The sequence below is a fragment of the Perca fluviatilis genome, chromosome 8 (genome assembly GCF_010015445.1).
Source record: "Perca fluviatilis chromosome 8, GENO_Pfluv_1.0, whole genome shotgun sequence".
NCBI classification, from domain to species: Eukaryota; Metazoa; Chordata; class Actinopteri; order Perciformes; family Percidae; genus Perca; species Perca fluviatilis.
In genome coordinates, this window is record NC_053119.1 from 11,635,550 (window position 1) to 11,660,431 (window position 24,882).

At 38.0% G+C, this 24,882-nt stretch overlaps 1 protein-coding gene across 1 annotated transcript in view; it reads left to right on the top strand.

Annotated features, from left to right (window-relative positions):
* The window catches only part of lingo1a (leucine rich repeat and Ig domain containing 1a), a 137,749-nt gene that overhangs the window by 53,787 nt on the left and 59,080 nt on the right, over window positions 1–24,882 (top strand). Inside the window, exon 2 of the mRNA XM_039809307.1 lies at window positions 13,808–13,962. The gene's annotated coding sequence lies outside the window, so the exon portion shown is untranslated. The remainder of the gene's footprint in view (window positions 1–13,807; window positions 13,963–24,882) is intronic.

A 24,882-nucleotide genomic window follows, 5' to 3' on the forward strand; every position in this document is an offset into this window, starting at 1 on the left:
TTTTTTATACGCTTTTGAGTGGGAAACAAAAAAAATAATGCCAGTGTTTTTTTAGTTTTTTTTTTATGCCTGCTCTGTAATCATTGATTCCAGACATGTATACTGGATCCTAAATTCACAGATTTTGTCCATTCTCAAGCCTTATTGTCCCTTTCTGCGTTTGCTGAAGTCTGCTATTCAGTTTTCAGGTCTTGCTATTCAGTTTTCAGCATCATAATACCTCTTTATGGCTGCAAACAAAGCAGCTATGTCTGTCTGGCTGGCTTGTTTATATTAGAAACTAGTCCAGCGAATGGCTGAGAAAGCCTCTATCTAGAAGTCAAGTCCCCCCACAAAGACAGAGGCTGCTCTTCTTTGAAACGTCAATCAAGCTGACAGACAGCGCTTATCTCCCAGTGAGAGAGAAATGGACCAAGCCCCCCCTGTCCCTCTGTCAGTTGATCCATACGGGTGAAACTAAGAGAGTCTTTTAGGAGTTCATCAGTTGCACATCACAGATAAGGCTATTGAGATGGGGGGAGAAATCTCAGGGGGGCTTCCCATGCAGTCTACAGTGCTTACATCTTAGGACCTCTGTGTACACATCTTCAAAGACGTGGTCATTTATTTTTTTTATCTAAATGTAATTTGTCATGTTATTTAATTTTTAACAGATCTTTTGAGACTGATTGACTGATGAACTGTATTATTCCAAAGGGAAAACTGATTTGCAGTGTCATTTAAATTTTTATACTTTTATACTTTTACTCCAATGCTTTTCAGAAGGAAATGTACGTTTTACTGCAATACATGTTTTCAGATGAAATATTAACATAAAAAATTATGCTAAAATACAATGCATTGTTTAAGATTAAACCAGTGGATCACACCCTTTTACAAAATACAGTGAGTAGTTTAGGGTTCCCTGAGTTGTGTGATAGTGCAGTTCTATGAATGACAGATTTCCCCTCTAATCTTTTCAGATGGTTTCATTTAAATTCCTCTTTGAAGTCCTAACAGGTAAAATTATCAAATATTGAACAAAAAAAGCAACATTTGAGAAAAAAAACACACACAAAAATAGAATATAAAGTTGAGTAGAATAACTTTTTTTTTTCTTCTTCTTCTCTCCTCCAGCATTATTATCTCTCAGATTTATCTTGTGGCCCTTTGCAGGTGACTGGACCCCATGCAGGTTGGAACTAGGATTCTAACTAACTAGCTCCACCTCCATCAGCTACAACAGTAAAATGCTACTTATGCATTGATTCATGCTATAATAGCCATGCATTTTGAGATATAAGAACCGGACACTCGTGACTTAAATGCTTTGTTTACATTCTATAGCGTTTAGCCCAGTAAAGTGAAACTATTTTTGCCCAAACATAAGGTTTTCCTCACTCATCTTAAATTGAAAACACAAAATTAAATCCGTAATCAAGATTTCAACCACTGTTAGAGGCTGACTGTATGAAAATGTGTCAGCATCCTATTATCTTACTATCCAAATTATTCAGACTGTTTGTACTTCTGAGTCCCAGGACTTGGATGTTTTACAGAATCACAAATTTACATTAGCCATTAATCTCAAGACCCTAAAAAGCCACTCCATTGCACTTTATCTCATTAATGCTTATAAAATAACCTCAAGTGCTTTTGGCAACATTTTTTGTTAGTCATGCACTAAATCTCAAGTTGTTTCACACCAAAATCTCAAGTCATTTTACACCATCTGCTGCTCTAGAATTTGCCTCTTTTTTTGCTTTCTTTTCCTTGGACCACTCCTCAATCCATTTGTGAATTAAGTGTCTCTGGGTATAAATTTCACTATTTTGCCTAGTGCCATGTGATGAATATGGTATCACGTTGCAGCGCTAATATAAATCATTCCCTTAGCATCAGTGAGGGAATACAGTATGTGTGTCTCGGGACTCTCGGGTGTTACCATAAAACCATTATTAAAGGGGAAGGGAGGGCTTAATGTGCCACTGCATTATTAGCGATTGTTTAGACAGAAGAGGAAGAGCGTGATGTTGATTTATTTTTCAACATAATAGACTGGCAATCAGTCTGGAGGGAGGAAAAACCGAACCCAAGACACCAATTGCATAAGTGATGGAGTAATAGTAGTTGTGATACTGAGTCGGCACAAAGCAATGTGTGTTGCTGACCTTTTTGATAGGGAAGGTTCAAGGGGAGAACCTTTGTGTATATTCTGAGACTGTGTAATGCCACAGCAACATCTGGCCATCAGATACAGTAGCATCCTTCATGGTGCTACTGTTCTGCTGCAGTCAGGGCATGCAATGTCGATAGAAGCAGTTGTTATAAATTAATCATGAGACAGTCTTTTCCAGGCACGCAAATACACATGCTCAAGGTGAAGTGCATTTGTTAATAGTGACTGGTGTTTTGTCTATTTAGATGGAATGTCTGCCTCTACACAAAACTGGAAACATTCCCTGCCATGTGTGAATTAGTCTGTAGATCAATGTTGTAAATATATACTCTATGTCATCATGAAAATAACACCATAAAATAAAAACAAACTTAAAAAAAACAAACGCTATTCTTAATAGTCACATGCACACATTACAATGTAGCGAAATTTTATTTCTGCATTCTTAACCAATTCTAGTATTAGGAGCAGTGGACAGCTATTTATAGAGCATCCGGGGAGCAACTTGGGGTTTAGTTCAGGCTAAGGGACACTGACATGTGGACGGAGCAGCGTGAGATTGAACTGCCAACCTTGTGGTTGGGGCGACCACTCTACCTCCGTGCCACAAGCCACCAAAATTGAAATAAATTGCAACACTTACTTACACAACTACAATAAGGTAAGAATTGTACTTGCTCCTATTGCCCGTTGTATGTTGGCCTTTCTGTAATGTAAATGGGCCAAACTCAGTGTCATTTATTTGATCCCAAGGTTGCAAATCCCGCAGCCTGTGCTGTAGGTCTCCAATAATGGCCCAGCATCATAATGAGTCTCTGTGGTCTCATGGTATAGTCATTAATATTCATGACTGGGCTGCAGGTTGACATGAACTGCGCTAGCTTCTTCTGTCCAGACAGCCATCAGGCCAAAACATTCTGAGCATAAGCATGCTTTTAGTGGCTATGCATTAATGAGTAGATATATCATGCACTTTAAATGTGCAGTCATGTTCTTCTAAGTTGTCTAAAGGCTGATTATTCCTCTTAGCTCATTTCCTTAGCATCCCTGTTGATTAATTTAATGGATAGCTGCCCAAAACAATCACAGAGAAATACGGCCTACTGTATGGGGTATATTTATCTTCTCTATCTTCTCAGGAGGAGTTTTTAAAGTTAGAATCCTCTGATCTATATGTAATCTTATTCATTTTGATGTAAAATCTGAGACTGACAACGGGTCAGTGCTTTCCTAAAATGTGAGATGGATACCAAACGTTGCTCAGTTATGTCATTTAGTTGTTGATTTGCCCCTAAAGTGGGCACTGTGTCTATAAACTGTTTACATCATTAAAGTTAAGCCACTGTCATAATGGTTCTCTGCTACTTTATCAGACATTCTCTCCCCTCATGTAGTAAAATGACTTGGTCTTCAAAGAGATGCTGGTGCTTCTATCACCACTGAAAGGAGGATATGCCCTTAGAAAGATGCTAGGAGGTAAAAAAGTTCTGCAACTTGATCCCTTTAATAAACTTTTCTCAATAATATAATTACTCATCTCTAAAGAAATAAGCCACCCAAGACAGCAGTTACAGTAAGTGGGAGCAATATTTCAGAATTTAATTATGAGACAGACACCCATTAGGAAAAATTTAAAATTAAAAAAGACAAAAAGTTGCATCTGCTTACAGGACTGATACTGTTATGTATCTGGCTGAAGTTCCTAAAGTTATGAGACTGTTCACAATATTTAGTCATTGCACTGTACATTCAATATTTCCTATTATATATATATGATTGCATTTCTTTTCTGTTAAAGCATATTGAAAATAATCTTTTGAGTTTATTCAATATGATAGCTCACGAGCCAAAAACAGTTTGTGCTAATGTTTTATGTGACAAAATAAACAAAGCTGAAATTTTCTTTGGTGAGAGAGGCACATTCTGTATTGCAGCTTTTTTTATTTTCCTCTAACACCTTGGACGGAATGATACATGAAATAATTTAGGCATCATTTTCAAGGATACGCAACCACTTAATGATATTATAATTATACATGTAAGATTAATTTGCTTGTGTGAAGGAAATTATTTGATGGATTAGATAGAAATTGGCAAGGAGCGGTGCAAATGTTGAATCATGACTGTGCTCAGATTCCTCATTGTGCTCTGAAAATGACCAAAACATATGATGATATATTTAATCACCACTGGACCTTTCTTAGCGGCTGCAGAGTAAAACTTGGAAAGGCACAGTGCATACTTAAAGCAAATAACAACACAATTAAGATCAGATTTGAAATTGTTGTTAATTGCCCCTCACAAATGAGTAACTGATTAATTGCTTATCCGTTAATTAAGGTGGACCTGCAGAGCTCCCTGAACACCTCTTTCATCCACGCCAGTTAAACTGCTGCCCTCCATTTAGAGCTGGAACTAATGTGACAGCCGGCACCTGCAGCATCTTTCCCCTTGATGACACAGACTTAAAATCTGACCGTCACCCAAACTTTGCTTGGCTTCTCTAATTACCTCGATTGTGTTGTACTTTTAAAGGTCCAGTGTGTAACTTGTTTAGTTGTTCATTATCAAAATATGTGTTGCCCATTCACAAACTTTTTTCATGAATATTTACCTCCACCATCAATTCCAAGTATTCCTTTTGGCTTGAAATTTTACATTTGCATTTGCACAAACTGGGGTAGACGCTCCATATTCATGCGCCATCTTGAAATACGTTAGCCGGTAAGGGACATACAGGACTGAGCGGGAGCAGGCGTCATGAACCGTTGAAACAAGGGCTCGGTGGAGCGCATGATTACTTTTGTTTTTTGTTGCCTTGTGGGACATTGACTGTGGTTATTTGGAATGTGTTTTTGAGCTTGACTAGTGCTACATAAATAGCCAATCTCCTCAAATTGTTATGCCGAGAATGAATTGGGAATGGTTAAATGTGAAAGTAAAATAAAAAAGGGACTTTTGGTCAGTTTTTATAATATACAGTACATGTAAAATTTAACAAATATTACCCATACAGACAACTACTAACCAACATTGAGTGTTGTGTTTTTTTGCAAACAAGGACCTGTTTCTTTTATACCTGTAGTTCATGCTATTCACTATTTCTAGTTCACACAGGCCTGGAGCTGTAAACATGTAGTCATATGGACTAATAAGTACTCATTCATTAGACAGTTTTGGTGACTGTCACGCTGCATCATCAGCTATATTTGGACCCTGATGGGGAAATCAAATTATATGACTTACAGCAGATTGGGAAGCATTTTTACTGTTTCCTATGTGTTTATTCATATTCTTGGGTGTCACAAAGAGCTCAGACATAACTTATTATGAGCATTATAAATCAAGACTGTAGCATGTTACGAAGTGGTGTCTTTTTTCATAATGTTACTCACTTTTGAATGAGGAACTGCCTAAATATACAAGAACAGTAGCAGGACAGCATTTCTTTGAAGTGCACCTAACAGGTTTCATCTGAAAGCAACACAAGTTTTAGGCTAATAATGTTACATTTAATATAGTTTCGAGTTTACTGACAGGGACCTTTTTAAAAACAAAACAAGTTTGTACCAAATACTAATATCTGCACCTTGTACACAGATACTCATATATGGACAAAGGATGCAACACACAACTGTGTTTTATCCTAAAGTTGGAGGAAAGATTTAAAGTCAGCGCTCAGCTTTAATCGGCAATGTTAAAAACCACGGACCAAGGTAGAAATCTTAGTTAAGCACTCTTGTTGTGGACTAAGACCTGAATTTCAACAGCCACATTAGGACAATTAAAAAATCAGCCTATTATCACTTTAATAATATATTATGGATTAAATGACTTATGTCTCAGCAGGATTTGGAAAAACCTTTCCATGCATTTATCTTAAGTAGACTCAACCACTGTCATTTTTTCAAAGGTCTGCTAAAACAGTGGTTCCCAACCTTTTTTCCTTGGCGCCCCCCCTACTCATGACTAGAAAAGCTGAGCCCCCGCCCCCGAAACCGAAGTTGAGGTAACTCTTGAGATAGAGCCTTACTTTCGTTTTTGATACAGAGGAGTTATCAACACTGTTACATTTCTCCACCATGTTTCATTCATAAAATAGTGATGCCCTGGCGACAGGAAAAACATGGATACAACAAAATATATAGTTTTCATACAGACCTTTGTACACATTATATATTCTAGTGTATTATCATAATTTGTTTAACATGTGCAAATATTTTTTTTTACCTCAACCTCAAACCAGATAAAGACTTGCGCCCCCCTGTGATCTTTGCCGCCCCCCCTGGGGGTGCCCGGACCCCAGGTTGGGAACCACTGTACTAAAAGACCATTAGACAGCTGCAGATGATTCCTGAGTCCTCACTAAAACCAAGAAAGTGAATCACATCACTCTTTGAATTGATTTCAAAATACTACTGTTTGGTTTAGAAAGCTGTAAATGGTTTAGGGCCAAAATACATTTCTGATCTTCTGCTGCATTATAAACTATCCAGACCTCTCAGGTCATCTGGAAAAGGTCTGCTTTCTGTCCCCGGAATCAGAACTAAATATGGAGAAGCAGTGGTCAGTTATTATGCATTATGCACCATATGCCCGGAACAAACTTCCAGAAAACTGCAAGTCCGCTGCAACTCTCAGTTCTTTTAAACCAAGACTGGAGATGTTTCTGTTTGACACTGCCTTTCAATAAATTATTAATTTCTTACACTGCACTGTAACTTTTTATTCTACCTGTCTATTCTACCTTGTTTTTATTTTCTATTCTCTCGGCTCTTTAATTACTTTTTTTTTATTGTATTTAAATGTTCTTTTGAGGTGTGTTTCTTTTGCACTTGGTCTCGGTGCTTTTAATGTTTTATGTGAAGCACTTTGAATTGCCTTGTTGCTGAAATGTGCTATATAAATAAACTTAATTCAGAATAAGCAAATGTTCTTCCGAACGTTGCGTATGCTCTTTAATGTGTGTTGTTGAAGCTTGTGCAGTAAGATGTTTAACATCCACAGCTTTTTTATGTATTTTAATTTGAGAGTTTTACATTCACATTAAAAAACGAATGTAGAAAATGACCTGCCGAGTGTGCACCTGAAGCCATCTTCAGGTTTTGCTTTTTTTGAGTCTGATCTTTGGCATGTAAAACACACGGTGAAAGCAAAGAACATTCTACTGTTTTGATGGAGATAAAAAAAAAAACTTTAAGTCCATTGTTGCTGTACCACTGTCTTGCAGTGGAGGACCATGTATAATATTTCATATTCAATGAAGTAAAGATCCAAAACAATAAACTTCCTGCACTGCACTGTGAAAACAGGCATGCATAGCTCTACTGAATTTGTCATCACTAACAACTCTGAAATCATGCTTATGTCCATCTTGACAGACATCTTACTTCATTTAATCAAATTGCAATGCAATTAAATTGTTTCACTGTACAGTAATGTACAGCATACCATGCAGATCAGCCTGTATTATCCATAGGTTTTAGGAACAATTGCTAATAATGCTATCATGCAATTTTCAGTTAACAATAATAGCACGCAAGCTTTCACTGCACTGGGATTGAGCTGGCAGAGGAAAAATAACAAACCAAAATACAGAATGTCAAGGCTGAAGGTATTCCTTTAATCATCTGTGCTGGTGGCCCTTTCCGTGCGGTGGTTCACATGACCCTGTAGCCTATAGCGTTTTTGTCCTTGCTTTTATGCTATAAAAAAAATTTAAGAAAGGGCAAGAAAATGGGAGATGTATTTTCTGTAAGTACTGTAATGTGATGGGGTTAAACTAACTCAAATGAAGCTTCAGCTTCCTGAGAAGTGCTTTGCTTTATTTGCTTTTACAAAGTATTTTGACACTGCCATGACCTCCTGGACACAACAACTGTGTGAGATTAGATGTTTTTTTTAGAAGGTGGAAGTAAAGCAGAGCATGTAATATTCATTGGTTTAGGAGACGCACTGTTTCCTCCTCATCATTGTGGAACCGAGGAAAGGCAGTTTAAGGTTTAGTATAGTGAAAAATATTTGTCATTCTCATCTGCTCTGATGAGCCATAAATGTTTTCTTAATGCTGTGTTGTTTAGTACAAACAAATAATAACCACAATTTGAATAAGATGGTGAGTTCAATTCTTATATCTGTCCGTAAAATATGAAGCTACAGCCAGGGGAAGTTAGCTTTGCTTAGCATAAAGAATGGAAGAAAGGGAAAACAAAAATCTGCCTACCAATCTTGTCATCACTGTAAGGTTGCCAAGAAACCAGCAGAGACTCCAGGAAGTCTTTATGCTAAGCTAAACTAAGCTAAGCTAAGATAAGATAGCCCTCTGTGCTCTAGCTTAATATTTAATCAACAAAGATGAGAATTTTATAAATGTTCTAGTCTAACTCTAAGTATGTATTTAATGAGAAATATTTACAAAATCATTCTGACAGATAATTGAAATCTACGTACTCACAAAATACCGACATATTTTCTTTCTGGAGAATTGTAATTGGAGAAATTTCTGAGAAATGGGTGTACCCAACAACATTACTAAATGTAGACAGTCCACTTTGTTAATGTACATGTTACATAGTATTATACCATGGTCTCCCGTTGCGGATGGCAAGCTGTATCTAAGGTCCTTCCTATTTCCTGGAGTAGGGAATAACGTTTGCATTGCATAATAATCTTATGTGATGTGAATGATTGTTCCAGACAAACCCTCAGGCGTAGCCAGGGAAACAAAATGTTATTTGGCAAGTGACCATGGTATAAGCGGGTTAATGCCCGACGAGGTGTCCATTGTCAGGTATTAATGGACGATGACGAGGCGTGAACCGTCTGATGCGCCAAAGTTCATTAAAGTGCCCATATGATGAAAAAAACACTTTTTCTGGGATTTGGGGTGTTCTTTTGTGTCTCTGGTGCTTCCACACACATACAAACTTTGAAAAAAATCCATCCATGCTGTTTTGAGTGAGATACAGTTTCTGAATGTGTCCTGTCTTCAGTCCTAGTGAGCTGTTCAAAATCGGCTCGGACTGTGACGTCACAGTCCGAAATGAGCTGGCTAACCACAACCGTTAGCTCTTAGCGTTAGCGTTAGCATGCTAACGCTAAGAGCTAACGGTTGTGGTTAGCATGCTAACGCTAATGCTAACGCTAGCATGCTACGTCGTTCTCAATAGCAAAGCACTGCTTTAACACACACAAGTTCACCATAATCTACAAAAGAACTACTTACATGTGTGCCCTCATTTAGAAGTCTCCCAGCTAATCCTGCCTTGTAACTGACCAAAGTTGGAGAAACAGGCTCTCTTTTACTGTCTCTAGAGTTAGCTAGCTGACATGCTCTACATCTGAGCTACTGCGATTACAGTAGCTGCGATACAATTTTATAATTAATTTTATAGATACAATTATAATGGGAAATTTAACTATTCCAATCCTCTTGACAGATTTGTTGTTTGTTAAAGGGTAACTACAGTTTTTTTCAACCTGGACCCTATTTTCCTATGTTTTTGCGTCAAAGTGACTGGTGGGAACAACAATCTTTGAAATTAGTCCAGTATTAAGCAAGATCGCTGCAGTCCACAGCGGCCAAACAAGTACAGTTAATAGGGCAATTGTCCAGCTTGTAATTTACCTTCACAAAAGTGCTTGTTTTGCCACTAACAGGCTCAGATTAATGTTCTTAAGTGTCTGACAACATTATGGAAATGATTTCTAAGGAGTTCAGCCTATCTGTTAAAGATTAAGATCCTTTTTTTAAACATAAAAACATTTGCGAAATTGCGTTTGCTAAACCCACCAGACTCCATGTAAATAAACAGTAATTTTAGCACTGTAAAATACAATCAAAGGAAGGAAAGTCCCAAGCTATCAGTAGCAAAGACTGCTGCTCATGGAGATTATTTGTAAAATAATGCTAGCACAAGTTTTTTTTTATTTGTTTTTCTGCTGATGAGCCACAATTTACTTATGCATACATTTCTTATTTATTATTTTGAACTCTTACCCTTGAAACTACTTTTATGCAGAGCTAATTTACACAATTGTCTATCATGCTTATTTTTCCATCGTATTTGTGTCCCTGTTCTCCATTTTAAATGTTTAGATTAAATGCTGTGAAGATGGTGTTTATCAAAGACTCATCGTCTCTCTCCCCAGTACCCTGTTTGTTATATAGTGTTCAATTTCTATTTAGAATAAATGTGTGTGCTTTTGTCTTTTAGCTGTGATTATCCCAAGGTTGTCGTAGGAGAAGTTGCTTTGTTGTCAAGTAACTGTCTGTATCCTGTTATTCCCTCTGACTCTGTCTTCATAATATGTCAGTTAAGCACCCTTGCTGCCTTGGAATCTCAGCTATACTTCAAAGTAAGTAACATGATGTAGCTAGTTGCTAGGCTACTCTGCATGCCATGGTGGTGGTAGCGCGGCAGCAGTGGCGGTGGTATATGAGTGATATTCTCGGAGGTCCTGTCAATGTGACGAAGTGGCAGGAATAATTTTTTAATGCCAAAGCTGACGGCTTTCAGTGTGGAAACGATGGGCCAATTCCCCAAAATATCAGCAGTTTTTTTATGGGGAGCTAATTTCCATGTTTCCTAAAAGCAGCTACTTGTGCATTATCAGAGGAAAGCCAAGCGTAATATGTTTGCTATTTAAGCAAAGTTCAAGTAATGTTGTTAATGCTTAAATACAGCTGTTAGGACTCTATAGGGAGAATAGCACAATACCTCACATCAGATCACACATGGTCTGGTAGAAAAGTGCATAATGGCTAAAAAAGAAAAAGAAAGGACATCTGTATAAAGTACATGAGTTGATTTTCCCTGACCGCAAGATTTGACCTCATGAATCGTCTGCCATTGTTGATTCAGCCCACTATTGCACAAAGTACGGGTACGGGTTATAAATAACACAGAACCTCTTTGAAGGTCTTTTTATACATTTATTCACTGCTTCTTAAAAGCTAACTGACACAAATTAAACAAATGTTAACCATAAGTTTTTCCAAGCATTCTTCAGCTGGTTTATGTTCCACCAACCAGCCAACCAACTAAACCAGCCACTAAAAAGCTATTTAGATACGATTGTATAGTGTTCTGTACATTATTAGCAAGGTGGCATGCTCAGAGCAAGTTACACCATTGTTGTTGATGCTTCTCATCATTTATAGCTTTACACTTGTATGTCAAATACATTTCGTAAGTGACTGAATTAATTAGTTTTTAATGGCAACTATCTGTGTGTGTTTCCCTCTGTGTTTAAGTTGAACTTGTACAGTATAAGTTTCACTGCATGGTTCCTGCTTTATACTCCATATTGGCATTTGTCATAGACCATAATGACATTTTGAATTTTGCCAGTAGCTGCTATCATAAAAAAAGTTTAAAGTTAAATTATAATCACATTCATTGGTTACATTAGAAAATGACGACCTCTGCTTTATAAATCCACAACAGGGACCCATTTAGTCAACATTCGGGACGCCTTGTTAGCTCACGGGTTTGATTCTGACTTGCAGCCCTTTGCTGCATGTCATTCCCCTTCTCTCTACCTCTTTCCTGTTTTCAGCTGTCCCATCAAATAAAGGCCTAAAATGCCACAAAATAAAAAAAATAAATCATTAACTTAAGACTGTTGCTGCCCATCTGATTTTTCTTTTAAAGTGGTACCTGCCACAAATGCCAAATATTGTTTATCCGAAATATGCCCTGGCTTAAGTCAATATACCGTACATAAGTAACATGTAAGTTTAGAATTTGCAGCTGTATCTTTACAGCTGCTCCCACACTGTGTCACTAATAATGTGACATGTAAAACAGATGCTGTTCATAATCTGAAACCAAATACCATGCTTTGAAATTAATTGTTTTAACAGTAATGAGGCAGATGAGATGTAGAACATCTTGCCAAGAAAGAACAAGGTGTCTCTATTACTGCCAATAACTCTGCAGACAAGTTACAGCAGCACAGATGCAAAACTTTGCATTGGATCCAAGGTCTTACTTTCCCCAGCCAGGAAATCAAAGGGAAGTTCATCCCTTCTGATTTAAATGCATCAGCTAGTTCTGTGAGTATGTATCAGTATATGGAAGATCAAATGTTTGCCAAGCCATTTGATGGCCGTTGCCTTTTGCACGGTTTGCTGATCAATGTATCTCAGCTTGTACTTTATAATTATATTACAGGAATGTGTGGTCATAAAGGTCATAACAAATGGTTACAGCTTTGGATTTTTGGGTCATTATCAGCGACAAAACTTCATCGTCATCAGGCGATACTATTAGCCTCTCAAGTAAAATACTGTAATACAAAATCAATTATTGGAAATGTGAATATTAATTATTTAACCATAAGCTCTTTTGTTATTTTTGTTCTGTAATGAAGGAACAAATTAACTGTGCCATCCACAACCTCTGAACACTGAGGATATCTTTGGCATTTCCAAAGTCTGATGGTATCCCACCCACAGAGAGGGAAATGGAGCATGTGGTTATTACTGGCGGCAAGTAGAGATGTGAAATCCAAAAGCAGAAATACTGTTGTGAACTTTTGCAAAGAGCCTCCTCGGTATAAAGTTGCTACACAGAAAAATATATTCTTTTTGTGAATGGTAGGCCACATCTATAAAAGTAGATGTCAGCGGTTTTGTTATTATGCTCAATGTGTTTATTTATTTAATTCTGCCTTACAGTAGGTACATTGAAGGTATCCTGAGAAATGAGGATTTTCTTGCCGGTAGTTTAAAAGCTGTGAACTTGCAATCATGTTGATTGTTTAAACCAGGAATGACTTAAACCATAAACGACAGTTTAGGTTAACTGAGGCCAGACTTTTCATTAAATGTTGGTATCCTTTCTGGAGTATCATCTAGGTCTTTTTAAAGATGCTATAATCAATGTTTATTCTAACAATAAATCAAATGACCCTGCAGTTCCACTCCATTTCTTTGAAGCATTTTAGTATATTTTAGCTCAGTGTTTTGGTTCATTCCCACTGCGCTGTCCAGCAACAAACAGCAGACAGACACATTTAGTGACTAGCTGGGGAATATAGAAGAGAATTGAGCGTCTATTGAGACAGGTATTTCCCCTGGGAGTTGGAGGTGACCAAAACAGAGTTAAATATAAAGTGAATATTGGACATTAGATGGCCAGAAACACTGCATCTGCCAGTGTTGTGTTGATAGCTTGTTTCTGCTGCACCTAAGTACACATTCGTAGACTCCTGCTCTTGAAATCAGAAACGGCAATTAATTTTGTTCACTGTGACAGGAGTGGGCTGTGGTTGGGATCCTCAGTCAAAGGACACCCCCTCCTAATGTTAGTAAGTGCTGCTTAACTATCAGGTGATAAGGGCTTTCTTAAGATCAGTATGAACGCCCACTAAAACATCTCTTCTCTAAATTGCTTCTGACTTTGTGGAGCGTAATGAAATAGCAATTTACTCGAGAAAATAAGTTATATTTTAATGCACAGAAGAAGCAGGAACTACATGCACACCTGATTAAATTGTTTTTTATCATAGAGAAAAATAGATTGTGGCTGTTGTTTGAATAAAGGATTTATGCTTACTGCATGTTGTTATACTTCCTCAAATGGTCATTTTTAGAAATGAAAACTTAGTAGTAAGGTTTGCACTGTTGCTTGGTTCTTGCAGGTGGCTGATAAAGTGAAGAGGGAATGCTGCGAGGGTATGTTGGTTAAGGGGAGACGTTGCCCACCTCACACCTTCAGCCTACCGCCTTCTGCGCAGTAAGCAGCTCCAGCAGCTCCAGCAGCTCTTTGGAATCAGCAGGACAGCAATTACTGCCTGTGAGTATTATTGCACTACCCAATTATGAGATATTCCTGCTGATCAGCACACATAATTTGAGTTCTAACATCGTTTCTAACATCATTCCACTGACATGCATTGATTTTGCAGGCCTTGTCTGACACATTTTGAAACAAGACAACAATTAGCACAGTTATGGGAAGTATGGAGAAAACAACATGACACCAACTGGCATGGAAAAGTGTGAGGTTGCTATCAACCTAGGCTTAACAATGCCGACTCATCTCACAGCGGTCACAAAAGACATTTCAAGTGTTGAAACATCTGATCCTCTCATCTCACCTGAGTTCATTTGTTTAAAGGAACACGCCGACTTATCGGGAATGTTGCTTATTCACCGTAACCCCCAGAGTTAGACAAGTCGATACATACCCTTCTCATCTCCGTGCGTGCTGTAAAGCTGTCTGACGGCTCCAGCGGCATCAGCCCATCAAAGAACAGGCAGGTGAATTGTTCCAGTAATCCTACTGCTCGAATAAGTGACAAAATACGCCAACATGTTCCTATTTACATGTTGTGATTTTGTAGAGTCATTAGTGTAACAAAAACGTAACATGAGACACAGCCATCTTCTAACCGTAAACAAAACGGGAACTATATTCTCAGGCGGAAGAATATAGTACTTGGGCGGAGTGATATGCTCGCAGCAAGCCTGTCTGAGAATATAGTTCCCGGTTTGTTTACGGATAGAAGATGGCTGTCTCATGTTACGTTGTTTTTTGTACACGCTGTGACTCTACAAATCACAACATTTAAATAGGAACATGTTGGCGTGTTTTTGTCACTTTTGTCACAATTCGGAGCAGTAGGCTAGTTGGAACCAGTTACCTGCAGGATCTGTGCTGGGCTAAGCTAATGCTGGAGCCGTCAGACAGCGTTACAGCACGCACGGAGATGAGAAGGGTATGTATCGACTTGTCTTACTCTGGGGTTTACGGTGAATAAGCTAAATTCCCAATAAGTCGGCGTGTTCCTTTAAATCAAGATCCCTGCACCATACATGTGAACCAACACATCCCTTAGAATGCATGGACTTCTAGATGGACTTTAGGTGCTTCTAAAGCAGATGTTTGAGGCATTTCAAAACAGTAATTAGTGACTATTTTACAGGGTTTTCATCTTGGGTCATGTGTGGGGTTAGGTGTAGACAACACAAGCACTTTGGGTAAGGTTGGGGGACAAAATATGGTTTTGGTTAAATAGTAAAACAGTAAACCCATTGTGTCTCATGCTTCAAGTCACTGTGGACAGTTTTAAACCAAGACTACTTCATTCGATACCCATCATGTGAATGGAAGCATCTCGGCATGCTTACCTGCCGACTCCGTAAAATACACTGCACTCGATTTTACCACAACGCAGACTATATGGGTTGTAGCTGCTGCAACAGTGGGCAAATCACACGTTGCATCAATTTGAAGAATGATTGCGGTGATTGGCTATAAGCAAAACCATACAAATAGTTATTGTTTTCTAGATATGGGTACAAAAAAGATCAAAAGCAAGTATCGTTTGACTGGAGAAAATTATACCTGGTACTTGGTTATTTTGGCCGATACCCTCATCAACACTTTTGCAACTTGGCAGATACATGAATTAACACAGTTTCCTTATTACATTTCCTTCAAAACATATTTCCTGTTGTAAGTTATATAAATGTATTTTCTGAGAGACAGAGTTGATTTTACCATAATACTCCACCACTGTAGTTAGTGTTGAATGACCGTTGTGGCAAAAGCTTTCAGTGCTTTAATTTATTTCTGTGAGCCCCTGCATTTAAAGTGGACCTTTTATTTGGCTTTATTTGATTTATTAAATTATGTGCTAAACATACATGAATGAACTTCTTTTCACTGTGTTTGCTGTAGTGCCACAAATTCTCCTCCACTCGCCTTTTAAGTTGTTTTGCCTAATCAAGAGCAGAACATTTTCTTTATGGCTGGTCAATAAGAAAAACATTCTCTGCAATGCAATCATCTGGTCTCAATTTGATAAGCATTAGACCAGTAACACTTTATGACAACACAAAGATGAAATATTAATTAGCACTGAAGTGGTTTTCATACCCACTTGTATACAATAGTTTTAACTGTGGAAAATTAGAATTGTACCATGAATGGTAAAAAAAGAAGAATAAATAGTCTTTCTGAGTTCACTTGGTATGATTACCAATTATTCATGTCAGATAATATAGAGGTGGTATGCAATTCCTTGATTGCAGAAGAAAGGTTAGACTGCTGACCTCTTTAATGTGCATAACCCTGGAAGAGCAGCTGTAGAATTATGGTCATTATCATAAAAAAATGTACTATTTCACATGGATGTGGATAGAAGGAGAGAAATAAAGGATGAGAAAAAATAATATGAGGTTGAGTATGAAAGATTTAGATATCGTCGTCATTCAACGCATTCTCATGAATGGGTTCATATGATATCGTACGAAAAGTTATGCACACTAAAACGTATGATATTATACGAAAGGTCATCGGTCGTTGGTGGTCTAGTTACCCAAGAATAGGTGACTGTCCGCTTGGTACAGAGCACCACGAGCTGCCAGTCATTTCGGCGGAGATTATGGTTAAGTTTAGGCAAGAAAAAGTGAGCATTATGCGGCGACGAAAGTTGAGTTTTGGCACCAAAACGACTAGTTAAGTTTAGGAAAAGTTCGTGGTTTGTATTAAAACACTCCCCAAGAACACGCATTTCCTGGTTGAAAGTCTTCCGCTTACTGGCTTGAAAGTCCTGTGTTTTACCAGGTACTGTTACACTCAGAAGTACGGTTTAGTCACCACATGTTCCATATGCCTGCCTGTCTCTTTCGATATTGCACTCGCCATTAGGCACCAGCGATCCATTTTCATAGGTTCAGATTCACTTTTCCTCATTGTCCTACTTTTACTAAGCCATTGTGTAATTCCACCTCTTCTGATGACTCTACCTTATATTAGCTCTCGATTCCCTAACGACAATTGATTTTCTTTCACTGCAGATGACCAGGATATTGACTGAAACTTTTTCCATGACAGCTTGTCTTAGGTTTGACTCTATGACAGCTAAAATGGAAGAAAAAGCTACAGAGAAAAAAAATGAAACGAGATCTATTAGGTTAGTGCACCTCAATATAAAATATGTCCAGTAGACTGTAGCTATCTCCCAGCGGACAACCAGACATCTCTGCTTTTCAAGGGATGAGCATTACAGGAAGTGCCATCACTTCAGCTCCTCTGTGTCAATTGCTCCAAAATAGCCAATTTCCTGTCTAGGATGTGTGTTTTCACATTTTTATCATCCCCTGCCGTAGTTATCTAGTTGCACTTAGGGCCATCATTCATCGATGCTGCGCTGAGAGGAAGCCGATGTGCAGTAAAACTGACGGACGGCCTTCCGCATGACTGAAGATGTATGAAACATGCAGGCGAGCTAGTGGGGCTTTTCTTTATTGTATTTTCAGCGCCACCATAAGGTGCCAACATGGAAAATAGCATAGGATACCATGCCTCTGACTGGATTGAGTTCAAAGCTTCCTGATGTTTTTTATTTGTTTGTCTTCTTCTTTTTGTCTTCTTTATTAGTCTTACTAATATTGAAACCCACTGCGACTTTACAGTCATTATACAACCAAATATATTGTAGTTATTTTATCAACAGTCTAAAATTAGATTAAATTTTAGATTGCATTTATTCATCCGGCAGACACTTTTGTCTAAAGTGGCTTACACATAAATTACAGAAGATGATTATAACCTGTTATTATTGGAGAAGAATTGACGGATCAACACCTCTGAAATGAAAACAGATCTAGATAAAGCTGCATGTTTGGAGCATGTAACTATCTCGTCACCTCATTATATACAATATGAGAGACTTATTTCCGCAGTGTCATTGTGAAATTTGTGCTTTTTTCATTATTTGCTTATTATACTTCATTTCAGAATCCACCTCGGGATGGAAGTGGTGTTTTTTCCATTTTGCGCAAAATAGTCCACACATCAGTCTCTCTTTGAATCTTTCAGTCTATGTGTTTTACTGGTCTGTACTGTATCCTTGACAATAATTTGAAAGTTGTAAATGGCTTTGAATTATCAAGGCCAAATATAATTAAATGTTTTTTAAATAAACATCTTGGAGCACCAGAAACTCGCTCCTCTAAAATCTTCACTCAAATCCCTGTTATCCTCTTTTATTTCCTACACGAAAAACACTCAACAAGCCATCTAGTTGTATACCAATGGACGCATAGTTAAATAATGATCAAAAATGCCAAAATAATCTCCTAATATTCAATATAAATGTATAGAGGCCTAAGCTGTCTAAGCTGTCAGCAGTTCTTTCCTTCTACGTCAGGATAAAACGTATAAAAAAGCTTGTGTACTGTGCCTTAAGAGAGGAGATTATACTGTATATTCTGCTGCACAGGATAACTGCCATGTACAGCATCAGAAAATGATTCATCATTTGCATAAGAACAATGAAGGGACACCTCTCAGCGAGCTCTAATGAGAAATGTTCTTGTTCGATGGCTTGCACTCCACGTTGCATACAAACCCACCACAACTTGACCTTTGAATCAAGAACATGACCATCCATGTCGACAAGACAGAAGAGGAGTGTTCTATGAAGTAAAACATCCTGAGATGCAATGAAATGCCATTTAGTTAATGGCTGTGAGTCACTGTGCTCTTAAATTTTGCTTTTTTAAGGGCTGAGAAATATCCATGACTTCACTTTACTTTATGAGGTATGTGAATCAGATTCCTTAAAGGGGTGATAGAATGATTATATAGGGTATTTCACACTGTTCCTTATGGTCTCCTAATGGGGTATGTAACATTGGTTGGGCTGAAAATGGCCTGGTTGATATTTTATGGGCCCTTATGCATCCCTGTGTTTTGGCCCTATTTGTAACAAGAGCTTTTCTTCCAAATATGGTATGGTCATGAATATTTAGATGAGCTGCGCGGTGATTGGTTGAGCGACTTGCCATACGCAGACATTAGAGACGCGCGCTGATTGGTTGAGCGAATCCCCAATACACATACATTAGAGAAGCGACAGAATCTCATATTCCAGACACTGCAATGTTTCATTACCAAATTCACTTCTGGAGACTTTTTTAAGCGAGAAATCAACTATATAAAGCTCAAATATGGGCCGTTTTACAAAAATTTATGGCTAATTGCAAATTTGGTAAGACGTGTCGGACTTTAGGAGCTCCACACAGTCTGACGAGAAAGCGACAGCCTGCTGGGCTCCATACCCAGGGCAAAGTCACCCTTTGTGGATACTGCATACGGGGCTCCGCGGCCAGCTGCCGGCATAACTATATCTATAAATAATACATTTACGGTTTTGAATGTCCCAATGTCTTATAAAGCTAACCGTTGTGTCCGATTTGATTTTAATGCATTTTTATGAACGCGAGGAGTCTTTGTAGGACAAGCAGCTGCTTGCTATATGTCCCATTCATTACAATGGGGAAATACCGCAGCTAGCTAGCTACACTTTCGCCATAACTAAATTATATTTACTGTTTGAATTTCGTCACGCCACTTATACAACACATTCCCCAATGTCTTATAAAGCTAACCGTTGTGTCCGATTTGATTTTAAGGCATTTTTATGAACGCTGTAGGCGTCTTTGTAGGACGAGCAGTTGCTTGCTATATGTCCCATTCATTACAATGGGGAAATACCGCGCTAGCTAGCTACATTGTCGTCATAACTAAATTATATTTACAGTTTGAATTTCGCACCACTTATACTACATCATTCCCCAATGTCTTATAAAGCTAACCGTTGTGTCCGATTTGATTTTAAGGCATTTTTATGAACGCGAGGCGTCTTTGTAGGACAAGCAGCTGCTTGCTATATGTCCCATTCATTACAATGGGGAAATACCGCAGCTAGCTAGCTACACTTTCGCCATAACTAAAGTATATTTACAGTTTGAATTTCGTCACGGCATGAATATTACAGGTTCCTCAAGGTCTTACAAAGCTTAGCTAACACTTGTCCGATTTCGGATTTCAATTGAATGTATTTTTGTGAATGTCAGAGTTAGGAGGAGGCTAGCTAGCTCTCATTGATGGACTCCATCTCACCGCGGATCTATCAATGAGACTCGCGGACAAGAGGCGTTTATTTTCCCGATTGTTTGTTTAAATAACTCAACACACATACCCATTATAAGATTAACTGGAACCTGCGGGCTGCGGTAAAAGATTGCGGGCGTAACAAGCTCGCTGACACTGCGGTCAGGGCGGCGATGTAGCAACCCAGGCAGCACCAACACCGGCACTAAACTCCGACACACAGTCGGAGAAAATTTGCAATTAGCCATCCTTTTTCGTAAAGCGGCCCATATTCGAGCTTTATATGGTTGATTTCTCGCATAAAAAAGTTTCAGAAGTGAATTTTGTAATGGAATAGCAGAGATCTGCGTGACCTAGCTAGATTCAGAAGACTACCTGATCTCAGGTCAGTTGTGTAGCCTATGTAAATGTTGGGGCGTGACTGTTCTCTTAAGGTTCCGGATTTTGAGATGCTTGCGCAAGCAACTCAGCTTTGTTGGGATTCGCCCGTTTTCAGAGGCAGTTTCAAAATATGAGATTTTCATAGTAAAGGGGTGTCAGTGGGATTTTGAGCTTCTATGTATGTCCTATTTACCCACCAAACTGTCGTTATTCAACTATGACAGGGTAAAATCGGTTTTGCATTCTATCACCCCTTTAAGGAAAGCTAACGTCCTTATTCAGGCTGTGCTGGGAAAGTTAGCTCCAGCATCTTCTTGTTTTCATCACAGTGGCTGCATTTCAAACATGCTGCCCTGTCAATTTTCAACTGCATGATGTATCTGTGCACATCATTAGACATCCTGACTGTATTTGATTGATCTGGAATTCATGCATTACTTCTCAAGGAACGCTTTCCGAAGCTGCCTGTTTTATTTTCAGCACCTCCAACATAATTGGTTTCTCGCGCTTTGGGGCAGTGCATCATTTCTTTGTTCAATTAGAAACAATTTCCCCTCAGTAGGACCCTTTAGTTTTCAATACAAGTTGTCAAAAGTAGATAATTTTATTCAGATTTCACCAAAGGATATCTTCTCACCAACCGTTTAAAATCAAATAAGCTAAACTGGAATCTTCATTGATATTTTTGGAGAATCCATGTAAGCTCTGTCTGAGCTCTCAGAACAAAATACTTCACAAGATATTCCTGCCTGGACTCACATTCAAAGCAGTTTTGACAAATAACAATTTTGACAGGGAACTCTCAAAATGTTCTTGCAAAGTGTATTTTGAAACTCTTGATGAGGAAACAAATAAGGCTGTGCAATTAATCGAATTTTGATTGCGACTACGATTTTGGCTTTATTGATCACAAAAACAAAGTAATAAAAAAACTGTATTTTGTATATTATTTACATTTTCCAACTAAACACTTATTTTGTCTTGTGTTCTGAATGAAAAAAAAAAGTTCAAACGGGAAAAGTATTAAGGGAAATTACACAGTTCAAGGTGTTTTTAGAGTCCTGAGCAGTGTTCTCTCCTTAGCAATGTGTCGATGTCTGTATTTTTTTCAACACCCTATCAGTATTGTATGTATTGTCATTTCCATTTATTTTCAATCACAAAATACAAAATAATTCTTTCAGCTTCACAAAGTCATGACATCTGTAGCAGCATAGTAGCATCTCAGAACCAGAGCAAACAGTCAAAGAAAATGCCAGTGGACAAACTCTTACACTTGTAGAATACTTCCAGAACGTGCAATGTTTTTTCTCCAACTGCACTGGAAATGAAATAGTACATTTTTGAGACAATGTGTAATTAGCCCTTGGCTGCAGTGTACTACCACTACTACTACTACTACTACTACTGTTTTTATGGTATAATAGCTTCTGTCATTGACATACAATGGATGTTTGCAAAGCTGTACAAGACTGTATTTTATTGCTAGAAACTGAATCGGTTTGACTCTTTCAAGTAATAACTTTTTCCCACTCTGTGTTGGTCATTTTGGGCAGTTATCTCAGACAGCAGCTGCTAGATCGACCAGAGTTTTTGTTTGCTGTTATATTGTCAATTTCAAAGAAAGATCCCTCTTATGTCATGCTCTTTTTCACATATCTCACCACTTGTGCTCTGTGCCCACTGGTGTATTCAGTTGACTTGACCGATGGATGAGGCATGTTTGTTTATCATAAAGTACTGCTCTCCAGTGTTTGGGTTGTATCAAAGGTTGTCAGCGCACAAAATGCAAGCATGTTGCCAAAGGTCCTGCATCTCTTTCATTTAACACACAAAAGAAACTTTTAACTCTAACCTCAGTAACAAATTGAAATCTTCCATTCATGACCTTGCCTAAGGCATTAAATATAGCATGGTTGACAGTGTTTACTCCTGTTGCAGTATTCTAGCTGCAGAGCTTCAGCGTCATGCAAGCTTTCATTGAATGCTATATTGTCTGTTATCAAGGGCTTTCACTGTCCTTATCTTCCTGCTAGGGTTATTGGGGGAAATAGTAACATTGTGTAAGCAACAGAAGGCAACTGACTTAAAAGACATTGTGGTCTTAAAATTCAGAGACATGAAATGTCTAAAAAAAATGGAATGTAGAATGTTAAATAGCCAGTCACCAAAATGTATATTCTACATTCAAGTGTGTCCCTGTAAACTCGACAACTGGCCCTCGAGGAATTTATTCGCTTTTAAGGTGTGATACATCATGTATCATAACTTTACCATTCCATTTAGATAAGCTGTTCAACCAACTCACCAATGTGTGAAAAGGTAGTCAAAGCAGTTCCACATCCGTATTCAGTGTAAAGTGTACTTCAGTGATTATGAGATGTTCCAAAGCTTGTTTGTGCAGTGTACTAATGGTCTAACAAGGAAGTGTCATAACACTTCCATCACTAGACTGAAATGCTATGTTTGGCTGAGGTAAGGGATTGGTATGAAAACCTTTCTTCAACTCCAATTACCCAAGTCCACATCCCACTTCAAGTACATATCACATTTTATATATATATATATATATATTTTTTTTTTTTTGTATTTAAAAAAAAAATAATTTCTGCTCTGCTTTACCAGTTGTAGTTTCCAAAAGTTCAACATTTATTTGTTAAATGTAACAACTCCCTAATGCCACTGTTACTTTGGTCTGCCTGAACTTAGAATAAAACCAAAAAAGCATTACTCTTTTCACTACAGTATGTCCAATTTGAGATTAAAGAACACAAAGTTCAGACAGTTGATGTCCATCACACAGGATCTGGATTTCAAAGTTTCTGATCATGCAATTGTCTGAACGGATTCTTGACTCTGTTCCAGATAGATATACATTCCTATTAATTATCTTCTTAGCTGATTGTTGCAATTATTGTCTCCAAACCTTGCTTTTGACTTTTGGTCCCGATTGAAATTTTAAATACTTTAAATCCAGAAAGGGAACAGCCATTTATCCATTTAACTTACATCATGATTATACATATAAAAAAAACTCTTATTTAAGGCAAAGCCAGAATTAGAAAATTTGGTTTGATGATGACAAATTAATAGATGATGTTTACCTTGTCCAATACAAATTTCATCTAGCTATCCAGAGCCCATCTGGAGTTCAGTAATTATTGGCATAAATAGGTCACTATGGCAGCAACAGAGAGCCAAAAAGCTAGGGGAAAAAAATGGTTCATTAATTTATGGGGAGGTCACTTTGCCCAAGAGTTTAGCTTGACTTTTGAAAAGTCTTTTCTTCCCACAGAACTGAATCTCAGTAAGTTTCTTTGCCTTTCAGCGCGACCTAGTTTTGACAGGAAAAGAAAATGATAAGAGAACAATCAGCCCTTTGCACAGTATTTTCCCTTTCTGTCAATAGCCACATATTGCAGTTAAAAAGTAGCCTTGTTTTGCGTTTTTGAAATAGAGCTAAGGCAAAATAGGCCCAGATCTCTTGGAGCAAAATGTGTGTTTGAGGAAGATTTCCTTTAATCCTAGCTGCTAAGCATGAAACAAGAATCCAAGGTCAGCTTTCCAAAGGATGCAAGGGCCCTAGCTCTATCATGTAAAAGGATTTACAGGGCACAGCATTGTGGTACATAAGTGCTCTCCTACCATTGTCTTGCACCAACTGTATATATTTTTGTGAGAACACAGACAAAGTTTAACATAACACACAAAGCAAAAGCAAAAGCTGTGAAATGTATCTTTTTGTATGGCTGCACAGTGGTGGCAGTGGTGCACTAAAAGCCTAGACACACGTGCTTCAGATGAAAGGAAAATCAATGCTTTTTGTAATTTTATTGGAAGGTTGAAGACAAATAAGAGTTATAGCCATAGAAAAAAATAAAAATTAAATTTTATTTTTTTTGCTTATACTAGTGTATCGCAGAAAATCAAGGCTTCTGTAGATGTGATGTAGCATAAAAAAATAAGCACCCAAGTAGGCGCTAATGCTGAATAATAATATAGAGAAAGCTGACTGAAGATTCTTTAAATGCACAGGCACCTTCAGTACCGACGTCTGCCCTGTGTATGAACACAGTTGTCATTGGTTTTGCTGTAAGCGGTTGCCATGGCAACAAGCAGCATATTCATGTACATAGGAGTGTTTGCTTATGGAATATGAAGATACACAAAAGATTGTCTCTAGTAAGAGCATAACTGGGATTTGAAATATTATTTTTGTGGATGTCAGCACACTCATTGACACGCAGCAGGACAAGTAATGCAAATGCATCATGTTTTCTTTATGTGTGTGTGTGTGTGTGTGTGTGTGTGTGTGTGTGTGTGTGTGTGTGTGTGTGTGTTTGTTACATTTAGCTCATTATCGGAAGTGATATTAAAATGTCCCTCGTATTTAATCTCTATTGCTTATGATGTATGTTTTAATGG